This window comes from Lethenteron reissneri, chromosome 54 (genome assembly GCF_015708825.2).
Source record: "Lethenteron reissneri isolate LAM-NWPU_2019-01 chromosome 54, ASM1570882v1, whole genome shotgun sequence".
NCBI lineage: Eukaryota > Metazoa > Chordata > Hyperoartia > Petromyzontiformes > Petromyzontidae > Lethenteron > Lethenteron reissneri.
In genome coordinates, this window is record NC_083832.1 from 3487140 (window position 1) to 3497550 (window position 10411).

The window sequence follows — 10411 nt, forward strand, 5'->3', positions numbered from 1 at the left end:
ATTACCAGATGCGTTCACGAGATCTTTACACAGAAATCAAATACGTACATCGACCGAATGATGCCTCAATCGTGAGAAAGAGTGACACAACAGACTTGAAGAACTGCAGAGCCATTCGCCTCTTATCGCACGTGTGTGATTGATTAAACAAAGAGAGAACAGAACTCAACCAACGTTATGATAATTGTTTTTTTACCCTTCTATCTGGCAACAAAACTGATACCTTTTTTTACAAGGAGTCATGTTTGCATAGACCACAATACCTGCAGCCATAATGCAAACAAAAAAAGGTGTCAGTTTTGTTGCTAGATAGAAGGGTAAAAAACAATTATCAGATTTTTTACTGGCAAATGACGTTCCAATGGTGCAAATGCTTACCCCGAGCTCTCATACTCTGATGGTGCATTGTCTTTGAGTTGTGTGCCTTTTGGCGTCATCTGGTCCAACCTATGTGCGACTAGGCTCTAAGGAAAGCTGTCTCGGATGTGGACCAATCAACTTCAAGACAGTGCATATATTATCAGAGTTAGGTTTTTTGTTTGCATTATGGCTGCAGGTATTGTGGTCTATGAAAACATGACTCCTTGTAAAAAAGGTGTTAGTTTTGTTGCCAGATAGAAGGGAAAAAATACAATTATCATATTTTTTACTGGCAAATGAGGTTCCAATGGTGTCAACCAACATTATATCTTCGATATATCGTGGTATCGCAGTATTGCAGCTATTCTGAGATGCGTACGTTATAGAGCAACTTGGTATGAATTACTGTGGTTGAAAACAGCTGCAGCATTCAAGTTACAATTCATTAGTTTAACAAGGTGAGAACTCAAAAGACCGGGTGGTTTTACAGGGTCAGTAAAACGACAACAGCAATGAAATCAAAACAAAGTATAACGATGAAGAAAATAAAAATCATAGAAAAAAAAACACATGACAGAAAAAAGTCGCAAACAATCCATCAATATAAACAACATTTTTTCTGGCCACTAACGTTTGTTCTGACAATTCCTTTAAAAAATAAAATATATCGTCAACATTACAGAATCAATGAGGATTGACAGCCCGGCATCACATTGTGAATTAGACAATGGAATTTTAGGTGTTTGAGGCATCCACGGAAAGTCAGCACCATGCGAGTCTTTTTCACCGTATGTAGTGCTGTGGTCCGTCTGGGATTGTGGTCCTGAATGAACACATTGAATAGGCAAGGGGCTCAGTTGTGCGTGCATGCATTCAAGCAACTTGGCCAAATAAGCCTCCATGTGAGGGGAACTGCAGCCAGTGTCATCGGCACGAACCCCAGCAGTAGTTATTAATGTATAGCAGCCATAGAGTTGTTGGGTTCAAGGTTTGGGTCAGGGTCTAGCATCATATATCCACAAGTGTAAAACTTGTAGGAGAGGAGAATAGGGTGGTTGACTTGGTAAACGCTGACATGTCAAATCCTGTCAATTATAGCACGTGGGCTGCCATAACCTGGCTCTATGAGCCTCAGGTATTGAAATTTTATATTTGGTTATAATGCCTCGTATCTCTGTGCTGTTTGGTCTGTCTCATTTTGTATTGCCTAGATTGTATTGTCCGCCTCGTTTGTGCTGTCTAGTTTGTCAAGTCTTGTTTGTGGAGTGAATCACTCGGAGACACTAATTGTAGGAGGCACTCTATTTATTACAGCCTTCAGAGGCACAAGGGTTAACTACATTTATGGTCAGGACAGCTAACAGGCTGCCTAACTTACAACGCCGAGAAGGTGAAGGCGGTGACGAAGACTCCAACAGTTGGACGGTTCCACTCCAACAACAGCCCCAAAACTTCGCTCTGGGTCCCCCTTTTATCCACCTCGCGTGACCCCACTCTGCCTTCGGCCACACCCCCCTTCTAGAACTCACTAGAATGTTCCACTGCTTTACCACACATCCCCCTTATCTCCCTTCCCTCACGTCCGCTCTGCCCCCTTGCCTCACGTCCATTTTCCCCGGCTCATGACCTCCTGCTGGCAGACAGGGCAACTGCACCTGCTAATCCACCTCTGCCAGCAACCAGTGCTATGCGCCATAGTGACACATTCCATGTCACTACATCACCCCCCCCGTGAAAAAAAAACCAGCCGTCCTGGCTGACCTCCATACCTTGCGCAGCAGGATAACGAACACAACAAAACAACTGTCATCCCTCCCGTGAGTTGAACTTAACGAGAACAATAAATAACCTCAAAAGTAAAAATCGCGAATGCACAGCAATAACCCGGCCACTCGGGATATAACAACATCCAACACCCGTCAGCGTGCCGCAGCCCACGAGCACAGGAAGGACCTAAGTTCAACCGACAGCCACAGCCCGACTCGCGTCTGTGACTACCCACTAGACGGCATTGGAATAATTAGGACAACGGGAAGGGGTGGGTTATTTAAACCGAACAGTCTTGGAGCGGGTCCTCGTCGCCGGGCCACAGGCGGGACAAGAACAGGTTCTCTGGGGACCTCGGGGACGACTTGTAAATGGCCTAACGGGCACGGCCCCTCCCGGGAAGAAGATGAAGGGGAAGAAGGAACAGGTGGCGGTCGTTCCATCACCCCTGGCCCATCCATGGACGACGCCACTGGTGGTTCCATGGATGTCAGGCGTTGGGATTCTGTGGGTGGAAGAATAGAGTCTCGCTGAGGCGCAACCTCCGTGACCGTATGTCCGGGCTCATCGGATACATCAGACACCCGGCCTTCAGGTAGTGGGGATGAAACAACCCCGCAAGGTGGAAAATAGGGTTATAGCCGTGACGGGTGCACATACCAACACCTGCGGCCGACCTGGATTCGTACGCACTGCGGCCTCCTGACCTCAATCACTTCAACCGGGCCCTGCCATGGCTTATGCAATTTAGGGGACGTGCCCAAGGGCATCTGGAGGCAATGCAGCCATGCCTTGTCCCCAGGTTTCCATGGGTTTTCAGATCCCCGGAGCCCCACAAGTTTTTCATTTGCGGCCTGCCGTTTTTCCGAATTCCCCCGAAATGCCTCCCATGCTTCCGTCAATCACTTTCCGAATTTTTTTATTCCAAATGATTTAGCCTATTTTATTTTTAAGTTTAATCAGGATGTAGCTCGGGGGTGCAGAGGGGGGTGTCACCCCTCACCCCCGCTGTCTCCTGCCTCGCCACACAAAGGCAGCTGGGGAGGTCATAAAATGTAATTATTAAAAATCCCGGTGCAGGGGGGGCTAATGAGATTCTGTGGGAAATTCCAAATGGACTCCAAAAAAAGGCCAAAAAAGGACCCCCCCCCCCTTCCAGATAAATTATTGCAGAAAGTTGAAAAACTAGTAAAACACACTTAGGGGCATTTGAAAGCATCTGTATTCCACAGAAGGCTGGATGGCTGGAGGAAGAGAGGGAGGTGCCAGGCCTTGATGTGATCTATGAAATTACTTCAATAAATTAGAACAGACAGACACAGACACAAACAAGTACACCGGACAAACAGCTGAGAGCGAAATCAAAAGAAATGTCGGCCATTTGTGAGCAGGCGAGCCGAGGTGGGAGATTTTCGAATATAACGAAGGAGCCAAAACATGCAAGCCAGTTTTGCGAGTAGCAGAATCCGGTAATTGCCCCCGTAACAGGCAAATTGATAGGAAGCTCTGCATCGGCAGAAGCCACGCGTCACGGAGAGTTTTTCTTTTAATTCTTTTTGCTGTCGTTATTGAGAGAGGCTGTCAGCCAAGACTGGTACTTGCAGTATTACAATACAACGTGGGCAAGAGTGCTGTAGCATTACTATTCCCAGTGGCAAGGTCGCGGTGTACGGCCAACACTTACGATCATAGAGTGATAATTGTTCCGATTGTGCTCCGATCAAAGTCAAGCCTTCGAGGGAAAACTGGTACAACTACTATTTCGTGAGAGTGCTCCATTAAATCGCAACCCACAGGCGAAGGATAGTTGAGGGCTGGATCAAGAGCCTGACATGGAACAATATACCTTGATCCATAGCGTGTCCTCTAAGCAGCACGAGTCGTACAGACAACTGGGAGAGGACTCTCTTGGAAAAGGAGGGGGGACGGCTGGCGCTGTCTCTCCAAGCCGTCTCACAGTTTACAAGGGTCAAAGGGGGGTGACGAGCGGCATCAGCGGACGAGCTGCGAGCGGTGTCTGACGACGGGATCATCGCGCACATCGACGCAGACGGAGCTGGACTCATCGTCATCCTGCCAGCACGAGCATCGCCGACGGCATAAGCATCGTGCCGACTCAGCAACCACCCCAGCAGTGGACAGAACCTGTCCGCTCAGCCAAGAGAGGGAGTGTCGGTGCAGGCGGGAGATCCGTGTGTATGGCATGCCCACACCCCGACCCATCGCCCCCAGCTGGGAACCGAGGTATTTCGTGTACAAGGATCGCCTCACCTCGGAGCCCGCTAACTCAAAGCGTTAAGCAAGAATACAACACACCCACACACACATAACGCGCATATTGGGACAAATAAGATTGCTCCGCTCTAGGCCACGCCCCCTTCTAGATCCTACTAGAAGGTTCTGGGCCTTATGTCACGTGTCCCTCTCGCCACCCCTTGGCCCCCCTCGCTACCCTCTCTTGGTCACGTGCTGTTCTGCCTCACGGCAGGTGTTTTGCTCCATGCGTGAGTGGGGGTGTGAGTACACAGGAATTTCCTGTTTTGAGGGTGAGTTTGGTCACGTGAACAGGAAGTTACGATTTGACAGCCTTTCAACCACGAGGCTGGGGTTCCGCCATTACACAGAATTCAAGATGGCGGCACACATCGCGTCCCAGTGAAGCCAGCTGTAATTGTCCATTGTGGGACTTTAAGAAGCATTGTCTGTAAGTTCGTTTATGTTCTTATAATACTGGGAATGCTGTTATAATGTTAGAATGGCTGTTATAATGCTGTAAATGCCTTTATAATGCTGTTAAATTGTTATGATAAATACGAGGCCTAGTTAACAACGAAGCCTGCAACTTGTCTTATTGTGAATGTTACTTGTAATCGAATAGGTTGAGTCAAACTTGTACCCAAGTAACTATATTGCGATCTTGAGAGCAAGGATGACGAAATATCTCATCAACAATTTAGTGTTATGTGTAGTACTGTAAATCTGGGGTGCAGTGTGATGATTATACGATGTGCCTTTATTTAACACAGTAGCTTATTCTTTTGTATAGCTATTCAGTACTAATGTAGGTTCCTGGTCGATCCATGATCTATTGTTGAGTTCAGGTTATCTAAGGCAATGTTATGATGATGTAGTGTTCATTCATTGTATTGATATTACCAAGTATTAACATATGCTGTATTTGTGCTGTGTTTTTCCATCAGTTTTACCTCGTTCAATTAAATAAATTACGTTTTGAGTTGGATGTTCACCCTGGCTCTGAGGGTTTATTGGACGTGAGGTTACTACTCAGCTAGCAGTGCAACGCAGCGCACAGCGAGGCCGAGACACGTGCCCTTTCGGGTTCCCCCAGACCAGGGGTCGGGAACCTTTTTGACTGGGAGAGCCATAAAAGCCAAATATTTCTAAATATATTTCATTGAGAGCCATATAGTATTTTTAACGTATAATAAATTAAATATGTCTTACTTTTAATGCGACTTCTGGTCACGGGACCCGTGACCCGAGAAATTTTATCTTCAAAACGAATTTCCGTTTACTTTAAAATGACACAGTATTATTAAACAATATCACAAGTATTTTAAAATCAGTTCCAAACTGATTTTATTTTTTTATTATTATTTTTTTCAACTCAAAATTGTCTGGGAGCCATATGCCGTCACCGGAAGAGCCATATATGGCTCGCGAGCCATAGGTACCCGACCGCTGCCCCAGACTGTCATGTCCTGAAGTGCCCTCTCTCTGGCCGTCACCAGAAGCATACCCCCTAGGGCCCACTTCTATGCCATACACACCCTGGTGCCAGAGAGAGATGCTAACATGCACAGTAACATTCTTCTAATAGCTGGCGCTAGACGCCATAGTGACTCAATATACGTCACTACATCACCCCCCCCCCCCCCCCCCGCTTTATAAAACACAGCCGTCCAGGCTGATACTATACCGAAAAGCAATATGCCTCCCCCAAAAAAAACATTTTCATGAACCAACCACAACAACAACAACCGACGACCGCGTAATATGTACAACAACCAAGGAAGGCGCAAAAAAAACGCAATGCACAAGGACCGATCCAGCCTCCAGACAATATGTACAACCCTGCCCCTGTATGCGTGTCACCACCCGTGAGCACAAAAAGAGCCAGGATCAGCCAATGACCCATCCGGCTCGCGTGCGTGACCACCAACAGATAGAGCAGGAATAAATAGGACGCTGGACAAAAGACCCATTGCCCCTAGCTGGGAACCGAGGCATTTTAGGTACAAGGAACACCTCACCTCGAAGCCCGCTAACTCAAAGTGTGAAGCAAGAAGACAACACACCCACACACACATAATGCGCATATCGGGATGAATAAGATTGCTCCAAAATTAATCTTTGTGTTTCGAAAAGAGTGGCCATCCCAAGGTCATCGTGATAAGCATTGTTCAGTCTATTGAGTTACATGAATACGGTCGTTTAGAGGTATTTTAGTCATTCTTTTGAGTTAATTTCGTAACTTTACCAATTAATTCATTGTTGACACACTAAACAATTATAAGCATCTATGTTACAAATCTACACAATCACAAGAATACTATTGTGTTGAGATTTTTCTTTTGATCACAGAATCTTGCCCGCAAATTCATTGATGTCCCCTTAGCTAATTGATAAACATATGTGAGACAAACAGGCACACTGCCGCACATTATTGCTCCAGGACATTTCGTTAATTGCATATTCTTACCAATGAACTCATTGATAACACACTAGACATTTATAAGTATCCTATCGTCGTGTATGGTCGCGCTACTCTGAGGGATAGCCAATTGATATGCATCTGTTATCTAAACATACATTCGCACATATAATATTGTTGCGGGACATTTCTTAATTACATAATCTTACCAATGAATTCATTGATGTCTACTTTGCCTTGGGCACATGTTTCTTTATCACTGTTCGTATGAATATTGTCATCTTTTTTTGAGGACTTTTCCTATCGCCGTGTATGGTTGCTCTACTCTGAGAAATAAGCTGATTGTTCTGTTGCTCAGTTTTAACAAACGTAACCATTGAGAGTTAATTGTACGGACCAATGAGTAGGTCATCTCCAGGAGTACTGTGTTGACAATTCCGAGCATAAGTGTTCACATATTAGAGTGTATTTAGATATTAAAGTTGCTTAACACAGATGAGTCTGAGTGTTTTTTTCCTAAGTTCGTGCAAAATAATCTTAATTGTGTAATGCGGGCGTAAACGGCCTCGCGGATATGACGTCACGGGGGGAGGGGTTAGGTCACGTGAGAGAGAGGGGTAAGGTCTTAAGGGAGAGAACCGGAAGAGATGGGAGGAGAGTATGGGAATAGAGACAGGGTGAGGCCACGCAGGGCGGAGAGTGGAGAGTGGCGAGATCGTCACGCGGTGAGACTCAGCACCATCGGCCAGCGGTGACCGGGCACGGGAGGAATGGGGAGCAGCGGTGGAGCTGCAGTGAGAGCAGCCGAGGGACTGCACAAGGGAACCTGCAGCGGAGCTGCATCGGAGTGGAAAAAGGCTACGGGAGCGACGGCAGCTGTCGAGCTGCCAAGCGGGGAGGCTCTGAGCGAGGGCCGTGTGGGACAAGTTGTAAGAACCCGAATAAAGGACAACGGAGACAGACACAGTGAAAGAGTCCTTTATTACAATTGTAAGAAATGTATCCTGCGGTGAGATCTGAAATTTGAGACGTGACATAAACACACTAAAACATTATCAGTAAAGGTCAAAGCGAGAATCATTGTATTATCACGATTGGTAATACACCCCTAGACAACGAAGCCGAGCCTAATTTGCATAATTGCAACAATTATCATAATTTAATAAAATTACACATTTAGATTTTTTTATTTTATTTTAATAATTTTTAGAATTTTTCAGGACACAATATATACAACAGCGTGTAAGGTGCATGGGCATGGGCACAGCAACCTTCTTTTTACCCGGCTCCATGTCTAACTGAGCCTCCATGGGGGGGTTGCATTTCTTCCCGTACATGAGGAAAAAAGGAGAGAACCCAGTTGAGGCGTGAGGAGCCATTCTGTACGCAGCGAGAACAACCGGAATGTGTAAATCCCAATTGGACTGCGCCTCGTTCACCTGTTGGCACAGCATGGACGTGAGAGTACTGTGCAAGCGCTTTACCATCCCGTCAGTCTGGGGATGGTAGGGCGACGTCTGAGCGTGCAGGGTTAAGAATTTAGAAATATGCGGAAGTGCCTTGGAAGTACAGTGTTGATTTGAAGCTTTCGTGACTGCAGAAATCCATACTCTTTGGTTCTTTCGGTAAAGTCACGTAGGTATAAAATAAAAAAATCACGACGTTTCGATTGCAACGCAAGCGTCCGTCATCAGGTGGGAAGGCATGGTCTGCTGCTGAGGCAGACTGTTTTAAAAGGTTTGAAATGAGTGTAGCCAAAGGGTCAAAGAAGTGGCTGGGGCTAGTGATGTTAATGTTAGAAATGAGCATGTAACTGTAAGATAGGAAAGCGGCCTCCTCGACGAGGGCACGGAAGTGGCTATGTTAATGTAAGAGATTAGCATGATGTTAATGTGAGAGATTAGCATGATGTTAATGTGATAAATTAGTATGTAACTGTAGAAAAGGAGGAGAGCGGCCTCCTCGACGAGGGAGTGCAACCCAACGGGTGCAATCCAAAGGGCATGTGAGTATGAGAGTGCAATCCAAAGGACACGAGAGCATGAAAGTGCAATCCAAAGGCATGAGAGTGCAATGCAAAGGACATGTGAGCAGTTGCGGGCTTGCCACCATATTCGCTGCGCGGATCATTCCGTCCAGATCGGTGTCGTCCAAGTTCTAAAACTGATCAAGTCAACAAATGCCGAACTGCGCAAAGCGCTCGTCAATATCAGGTGCAGCAAGGTCGTCCGGCAGTCGTACCGCCGCGAGGCCGAGATCGCCAAGTTCGCCAGCAAGGAGCCGACGCACCAGGACTCGCCGACCAGGTGGCATTCGACGTTTGACATGGGCGACGACGCCATCAAGAAGCGTGTCCCATTGGACATTATCATGGCGCGCTTCCAGGATGTGATCGGCGTCGGTGCTTTCTCTGAACTGCAGTGGGCAAACATCGAGGGCGTGATAGCATTCCTGCGAATGCCGCGCCAGGTCATGACCTCGTTGTCGGCGGATCACAAGTCTACATTGGATCTCGTGCCGGTGACGATGGATCACCTGATCCATCATTGCGATCACGGTGAAGCCGCTCTTAGAGCGATCGATGAGTCCTTGACTGCGACGGGGATGAAGGCCGAGCTGGTGCGGTACCGCGACCTTCTGGTTCAGGAACCCGCCATTGTGGCATCCTACTTGAATCCACAGCTGCCGAAAACGACAGACCAAGATGAGCTGGCTATACTGAAGGCCACAATCCGCTCTGTCCTGCAGCATCGCTACTTGGACGTGCTCACGATCCCGCCGACGGCAGTTGCTGCCCATATGGAGGAGCGGTCGTTGTTCAGCACCCTGTTCAGCAACGTCGGCAGCTCCATTGACGACGGCGATGCGGTCGATCGTTTTCTGAGCATGGGCGTCACGACCGCTAGCGCCTACATTGACGTAATGCAGTGGTGGTCTCTCCACAAAGTGCTGCTCCCCGCCCACTACAAGATGGCCTGCGACTACTTTGGAGCGCCGGCGACGTAAACTCCCTGTGAACGCGCGAATAGCGGAGCCGGGCGGGAGTTCACATGCGTTCGCCAGTCGCTGTCAACGACGCTCTTCATCCAGTCCATTTGCTTGCGCTCGTGGATCATGGCCGGCTGCCTGAAGGTTCTGTCTAACCGGGCCAGAGCGGCGCAGGATCTTATTGCCTGTCGTCCATCCGAGGACGATGGCAATGACGAACTTGATCAGGTTGTTGATGAGATCGCCATCGACCAAGACGACTGGGACGAGGAGGTTATGGAGGACGGTGTCGTCGACAGCCTCAAAGCTAACAGCACTTGCCCCAACAGTTAAACGCTATATGGGGGATATTAATGTGGGAGGGAGAGTGTGACCGTCACACAGTGGTGGACGTCGGTTATTATATACTAGCCTTTTGCCCGTCCAAGGACGGGTGTATGGCAGTAAATCTGAAACTTGCAAGCGAAAAGCAGACCGTGACATGACATTCATTGCATCCATTCGTGTACAATTTGTAAGGGCATGGTGACACAGACTTATTTCATGTTAAGGTTATAACCCCTTGTTCATCGTGATGTCCTTTTTACTTCTATGTCTCAACAGCGTGACGGAGATCACGTG